The sequence below is a fragment of the Colias philodice genome, chromosome 19, assembly GCF_061535455.1.
Source record: "Colias philodice isolate Cphi_HAF_F1 chromosome 19, ilColPhil1 Martin Lab GWU primary, whole genome shotgun sequence".
Classification (NCBI taxonomy): Eukaryota; Metazoa; Arthropoda; class Insecta; order Lepidoptera; family Pieridae; genus Colias; species Colias philodice.
Window position 1 is genome coordinate 2,110,061 of NC_143104.1, and position 8,203 is coordinate 2,118,263.

At 33.5% G+C, this 8,203-nt stretch overlaps 1 non-coding gene across 1 annotated transcript; it reads left to right on the top strand.

The window, feature by feature from the left end:
• The first annotated feature begins 7,816 nt into the window (after window positions 1-7,816).
• On the top strand, window positions 7,817-7,888 carry TRNAP-AGG (transfer RNA proline (anticodon AGG)). Its single transcript has one exon. It is a non-coding gene; the product is annotated as a tRNA-Pro (tRNA).
• The last annotated feature ends 315 nt before the right edge of the window (window positions 7,889-8,203 follow it).

An 8,203-nucleotide genomic window follows, 5' to 3' on the forward strand; every position in this document is an offset into this window, starting at 1 on the left:
TTAGAACATTGTATATTATCTTTTCGAACGAACGAAGAACAACGAAAGAATGCTCTACGCCCGTTTATACTAAAATAATTTGACATAGTGGGGTTACAATACTACAAAGTATGTATATACTAGTCTATGTATGCTTTGAATGTTAAAGAAACATTCAAAGCATACATAGACATATAATAACATCAAAATTAGTTGAAACTTTGCAACTAATTTTGATGAGCTTTTTTTAAAAGATAGAGTGATTTCTGAGGAAGGTTGTAATATATAATTTGTTAAGTTTACCACAAAGTGGGTCATGCCGCGCGAAGAAAGCTAGGTACATAATAAAAATATGTAAAAAGTAAAAGTAAAAAGTAAAAAGTAAAAGCACCTCAAACACGGTGGGTTTTTCCTTTTGAGTAGGCTATAAAGGGTAACATAGCAGCCAATTGACTTATAATTGGCTTAATATTGTGTGTTATGAATTTGGCTCCAATATTATATCTAGCGTGGGTGTTACAAAGGAAAGGTCGTGGGTTTGATCTCCGCACTGATGAAACACCCGTTTGGGCTTAATTTGTGTTGCCTTGAAAAATCTGTTAGTGAAATTCTGAAGCAGTATGGTTACCATACGTAGATGAAGTATTTCTGTAAGGGCAAGGTTATCTGTGGGTACAACTGTATTGCTGGTCAATGTATAAATAATACGCATGTTTGATAAACATATTTCCACATCACTGCCTCCTACAAAATTTGATCTACCTACTGAACATACATTACAAAATTTGTCGTGTATTAGATTCATTTTAGATCAATTTTTTTGTGGGTTTTTTGAGTTTGTAGATATTTAATTTAGACCGTGCATAATGTAGAGTTTTAATTTAGACCGTGCCAAATTATATTCAGATATGTTAGCATGATGCGTCAACATACACACAAAAATTAAACTTATACGTAATTATAATTGAAAACGAGTTAATCTTAAACGTTAAGCAATAACAAAGCAGTATTAGTACATGTGAAATCCATGAAATATTTGTATGGTTCAATCAAACGGTTTATGTTTTGGATGACATCCAGATCAATCTACGATCAGGTTGCCTGTCTCGACATACAGTCGCCTATTTGTATTGGTTTTATTCAAATTTTAATTCAAATTCAAAATGTAATGGCCCTCTTCACAATGGGCAGTGTTGGGCGAGTAGAGGCAATCACGATAGTGTAGAGGGTCTTAAATCTTAATATCCATGATTGGTCGTCATCGTAGATGTTTATTCGTAATCGCCGTAACAGCGGCAAACATTGACGATCATGCATTGGGCCAACTCTCTCGATTGTGAAGAGGGTCCTTAATGTACAGATGTCATAATTAAGATAATACGTACTAAATAGTAGACAGTTGTATTTACCATAAGAGTAACCCGTGAAAGTATATTCATTTACTACTTATTATTACTGTATGGATGATGAAGGACTATGTGTTCAATTTTAATATAAGATGCTTTTTTCTTCTGGCCGCTATGAAATAGAAAACATTTTCATTCAAATATTTTACTGATGGTTAGTTGTAAAACGATGTAGACGTAGAAATACTGTGTTGCGATTTATTACGGTAATTAATGATAGTAACATTAAATTTCGTTTCTAAAAGCTCAAAGCTGAAATAAAATAATGTTAATATCTACCCATGTTAACTTTATCCGATGAATGAAACTGCTTTGCTGCCCGACAATTCCTCAATTCTTCTCCCATAAAATATTAATCCCTACTTATATGCGAAATAAATGCGAATATATAAATGCAAAAGTAAATCTGTCTGTCTGTCTGTTACGCTTTCACGTTTAAACCTCTCAACTGATTTTGATGAAATTTGGTACCTACAGATAATCTTTAGACCCTGAGAAAGAACATAGGCTACCTTTTATCAAAATACCACGCGGGCGATGCCGCGGGCGGAAGCTTGTACTTAATAACTGCATAACATTCGTAAATCTTATAATATAAATAATTTGGAAAATCCAAAAGTGCACGCCTCATAATTTTTTTTAATAAATATTTATTAATTATTATTTTTGTTTATTTAATAACAATTAAACCACATCGAATCAGACCCTGAAAAATGAAAGGGTTCTATTCCTGAGCATACTCAAGCGTAAGAGAAAAAAAAAAGACTCGATTAGTAAAGTATTTCGGTCGCTATCGTGTTAACAAGAAAAAGGATCCGCACATACAGACACACGGACGTCCAAGACAGAACTTTTTTAAACTGTTTTTTAACTAGTTTAAATAACAAAAATGACATCAAAAATATCATGAACGTTAAAAATAGTGTTTTTTCTTAATATGTGTGTGTATGTATTATCTTACAAGTGCAATGTATGATACATAAAGACATTTAAAGTTTGAAAAATCAGATGTTTTGCGCGAAGCGACAGTAATACCCACCTCAACGCTTCGCTTATGAGGCGTGCAAAATGAATCGTAAAATGTGTTGGTAAGCGCATAACTCGAGAACGGGTGGACCGATTTCGATAATTCTTTTTTTATTATATTCCTTGAAGTACGAGGATGGTTCTTACGTAGAGAAAACGTAAATATGTACCACGGGCGAAGCCGGGGCGGACTGCTAGTTGTTTATAAGATCAAGGAAATGTCTAAAGTAATCAAGACTTACAATACGTGTGATTTAGGAGTTAAACATAATACAACCCATTATGGAGTTATTCAAATTTCGTCAAACACTCTTTATTCATTTAGGTTGTGCGTATTTCACCAAGAATTTTATATTCATCCTCGCTACCTTATTTAGGGAACTGTTCTATAGAAAGCGCTTTTAAAATGTTGACGAAATGTGGTACCCCTCTTGAACATTTTGGAAATAGTTTACCCTATATATGTGTGCTAAAATTCATTGTAATCGGTTCAGTAGTATTTGCGTGAAAGAGTAACAAACACACACACACACATCCAAACAAACTTTCGCATTTATGATATTAGTAGGATAGGAATTAGGATATAGCGATAGAGTTAATATTATGGAACGCAGCAAGAGATCTTAGAATGAAGTTCTTAGATTCTTGGATTTTGATCACGATAATATGAACCTGGCTTCAATAATTGAAATAACACTACAATCCTACCAATTTCACCATCGCTATATATAAAACTGGAGGCTATATAATATGTGCCTTTGAATAATGACGCTGAAAGTTTGATAATTTTTCCGAACCGCCGCGGACCGGCGGACTTCTGAGGCTTTTGATTAAGTTACAAATTGTGCCCTTTGGTAACTCGTAACAAGGTTCGGTTGATTTGTATTATAAGACCCTTGCTGGCGGAGTTTTTATAATAGGTATTCATTAGACCGGTATGGCGAAATGTTGGGGGAATAGTGCAACGTGGTAGTAGTGAAGATTTTTATGTTTATTTTAAACTACCTTTCCACCCGCAGCTTCGCCCGCGTATTCAAAGAAAAACTCGTAGTTCCTGTTCCCGTAGGATTTCCGGAATAAAAAGTAGCCTATGTGTTATTCTGGGTCCACAGCTACCTACATACTAAATTTCATTGCAATCGGTTTAGTAGTATTTGCGTGAAAGGGTTACAAACATACATACACATACATCCATCCTCACAAACTTCCGCATTTATAATATTATTAGTAGGATAGGATATAAAAATTGAAGATAAATAAGCTTTTCCTATTCTTTACCACCATTATCGGTTAATATTTTGCTTATGGGATAAGTAGGTATATTGTCCTACATTGAGCTTTATAATGTTTTATTTGGCATATTGTGTGTAACTTCTAGCTTAAAATCTAATATCCATTAAACTAATTCTTAAATCGTTATCTAATATGATTTTTCAAAATTGTATAAAGGTGAATTAAAGTCCGTTTAAAGTGGGTCAAAATCGAGTGGTTGCATACAAGCATACATGCTCTATCATACAGGTGACGCTATTAAAAGCGTGGAAACAAAAGAAATATTGATCTCAATAAAATTTATACAAACAGTATACATATATAATTACATACAGGATAAGTTGTGAATTAAAGTGACGTCAGCATTTTGTAATCTTTGGGGTTAAGATACAAGCTTTGTCTTTTATCGATCTCTATAAGGAGTCTTTTGTCATGAAAATTTAATCAAAGCGGCATTATTATGCATAAAATTTATCATTGTTCACGGCGTGTTTATGCATTTCTTTTGTTTCCTTGGTGATAGCGGTTTTATTGTTGATAACAAGTTGAATTTATTTATTTGAATTACCAAAATATTATTACAAAATTTGGTTTATTCGATTTAAAGATCTATTTTCAAAAGTTCAACAAACAAACAAGAAACTTACTTTCCTGTGCCTGTTTTAACTATATAAAATGTATTATTTACAGACTTACAGTGCATATCTAACAAGCATCTATTCCTATCATTCTTCTTATAATACTGGTCTAACTCAATTACTTCTACAAAAACTATACACTAAAATAACTGAATGAATGAATGTTCTTTTAAGCTCTTAATTAAACGACTGATTAAACTTATTGTCTGCAACTTACAACATAGTTTAAAAATGCTAATCCACTTGTGTGTATATAATTATACCAAGAGCCTTTCTGAACTTATTCCATCCACTTGAAAGCAATCCTTTCACACGACTAAAGCTCGGTTTAAACCACGTTTAAACGTTTAGACACGAAGTGATCAACCCCACGCCCCGTCAATTTGCCCAATTGTTTGTATCGAGGACACTTCGAGTAGTGTAAGAGCTTGTGAATAATTAGAAGCTTTTGTCGTGTTATAGATAAGTGAGACGCAATGGTTGAACCTTTGTCGTGTTGGAAGTTGCAACTAATAAAGCAGTTTGTAGGAGGGCATTTGATTGGTTTTGTATAAAATGTTAGGTATATTTTTAATTTTTTTGTTTCTGTCACTTGAGGTTTTTTTAGGAGTAGCAAATAATTGTTAATTTGCACCATATTATGGTTATACTACTAATTTATATTCAAGGCGTACCAAATAAATAAATAAACATTTTCTTTCTATACATTTATTATTCTTTCGTTTCATATTTTTGCGAATGAGACCTTTTACACTTCCTGGGCATCTTTCCAGTCTTTTATTACTGAGCCTATCTAGGAATCAAATATTATTGTTATTATCTTCCACTGCTCTGCTGCTGCTCTTTTCCAAAGTTGCCCCTGTAAAAAAAGAAGAAATTTAAATCTACTTAATATTTCTTATTGTCAACTCTTAGGCTAGCACAAAATGAATGCGCCCAACTGTATTACAGACTGAATGAAGGAACTCTCACTAGCAAGAACTAATTAGTGGAGATAGGAACGTACTTTATCATAGGGTTACAGAGTTTTTTTGTACTAAAAAATGGATGAAGCTTTTTCATGTTAACAATTCGACTTTTATCACTGAAGTGATTTTCATCTGCTGGTTAATCTTCATGTTGAATTTGAACCTATTTGCCTTATAGAAGACATTGTTATAGATTAATAACGTAAAACATAAATTCTTCATCGTTAAAGAACAAACATGTGGACCACTATCCAACTAAGTAGTCGCAAATTAGCTCTCTCTTCTCTTTGTGATATTTCTCTTATCTACATAAAGTGTTAAGATAATTTAAAGCTTTTTAACCAGCATTGCTGCTTGACTTAATTCAGAGTCAATACATCTACCTACATTATGGCCGTACGTAAAAAATACGTTTAAAAGTTATTCTATTCGATCCGTATTACAGATCTTGTTCGTACACAGAATATCAATGAAGTGACGTCATAATATATTATGCCATAAAACATTTTATTGCGCATTCGTTTCAACGGAATTAAGCTCGCGCGAACCTCTTGGCTTACGTATAATGGCGGCTCTACATTAGTGCCGTGAATTTTCGAACTCCCGACATACGGGTGCTTTTACCAGAGATGTGCGAGGATGAGTCGCGAGGGATGTGTTTGTAAATAACTAAAAATATCGCTTCAGACGCTAAATGAAGCGATATGCTTGGATTATGTTTGGTTGAGTGGAAAAGCACCCTAAGTCGTGTCCTTCTTATTCATAGATTGCTCGCAATTTTTCGTTAAACGCGCCGTGAAATGGATGTAGAAGCTACTGCCAAAAATGCTTTGTTGTCATTGGTTACGATGGCACGGGACTACGAACGCGGATATGATGTTGGTGGTTAATGAAACACTTGATACAGACTGTAGACGACTGTAGTCACTCAGTGAGATTTATTTAAAATAGAAGGGTTACATACTATGATCACACACATAGTCATCACACACGACACCGGTGTGTACCTACGCGTGAACGAGGAGGCGCGAATTTGGTCGCATGATTGGTCGGGGACGTTCAACATTCACGTTCACGCTTGTTCACGCCACTAATGTGTAGCCACCATAATATAAGGTAACCGGATACTTCTTTCAAGGGTTTTACGATAGGCTTTGCTCGAACCTTCTCGAAGGGATGGAGTTTTTTTTTTAATAAATCGATGGTTCTGTGGGTTGTACGAATGATTTGGATTTATGTGTGATCGTTTCTGTAAACCAACGGGATATAATAAATTTGTACATACTATTTCTCTATAAAAATAGCTTAATAATTTCCTATTCCATACAGTTGAGATATTTTATACAAATTAATATATAACAGTTCAGATAGAAATAGGTACCTACCTAACACTTGTATCACGTCTTGTATAATGGAAATTAAAAAGCTGATCAATTTATATTGATGTTTTTTTGGAAATCGATCTATGTCTGGATGCCGATGCCTTGATAGTCTTATGAATATAAATACAATAGAAAATATTTCATAGCATAATATTTTTCTAGTATTGGGAAAATTTGTGATACATTTTATTGCCCTAAATTCATGATTACAAACAATACAATCTATAAGATTTAGTTAATACTAAGTTTTCTAAACGTCTACAGCAATAAACTCTGTAAGTATTCCAACGGGCAACTGCCTACATAAATAGTTAATTGAATTTATAACTTACATTGTCCCTTGAGTAAAATTAAATTTAAACCAATAAGAAAACCAATTAATAGTTACTTCAATATAAATCTTTCATTTTGTATTAGTATTTGTTTCGAAGCACTAATAGCTATAAAGCTAACTTGAATGTTTAAAAAACTATATGTTCGTCTCTGCTCCGCTCGAGTAATTTTTTTCAAAATTTTATCATTTACCTTTTATCCTAATCTTAGCGGAGACGAATGCAACGAACCAAAAATTACTAAAATCCGTTCAGCTGATTTTGAGCTATAATAATTGGTGTAACTGTCGCAGGCAAATTGTATAATCTCGCCGTTTACAAATGCTCGGCATTTTGTAATATGCTGAGGATTTACTTTTTCCAAAATTCTACAAAAAGACGGTCGCGAGCCGACGGAGACCCACAAAGTGGGGCTATTTCTGTGTAGTTTTAAAAACACGAACCTAACCTAACCCACCCTTATCCAAACGAAAAATTTCTGATTACGAATTCTCGACATATTACAAAATGCCGAGCTTTTGTAAACGGCGAAATAATACAATAATTTGCCTGCGACATAACTAAGACGACTTTCTTTTATATTATGTTAGGTCTATTAAATAAATTATAAGCACTTTAATTATGACTATCAAACTGTACGATATAATAATATTATGCGTGACGAAAATGTTTCTAAAATTAGATATCGATGAGGCTGATAACAAAATAATGATAATATTACGCAAACAGGTTTTATTTTGAAAGTAGGTCACCTTTCAACTGTTACTTATGTGTGTTTAGATAAGGTAGAGTATATTCAGAATTCATGCAAGCGGCTCGTTGGTCTAGGGGTATGATTTTCGCTTAGGGTGCGAGAGGTCCCGGGTTCAAATCCCGGACGAGCCCGAAAACTCTTTTTTTTATTTTTTTTTATTTTAACAATCTTTCAGCTGTTTATTTTATTTTCAAAAAGGTAATTAAAAATTACTTATACATAGCATGATGTATTTGTTTTTATGAATGTTACACGTAACAATTGAAATATTATATTCTTTATATTAATTTATAAATGCATAATATGCATATAATATTATATACTAGATTTCCGCCCGCGGCTTCGCCCGCGTTTGCAAAGGAAAACCCGCATAGTTCCCGTTCCCGTGGGATTTCCGGGATAAAAACTATCCTATGTGTTAATCCAAGTTACCCTCTATATTATGT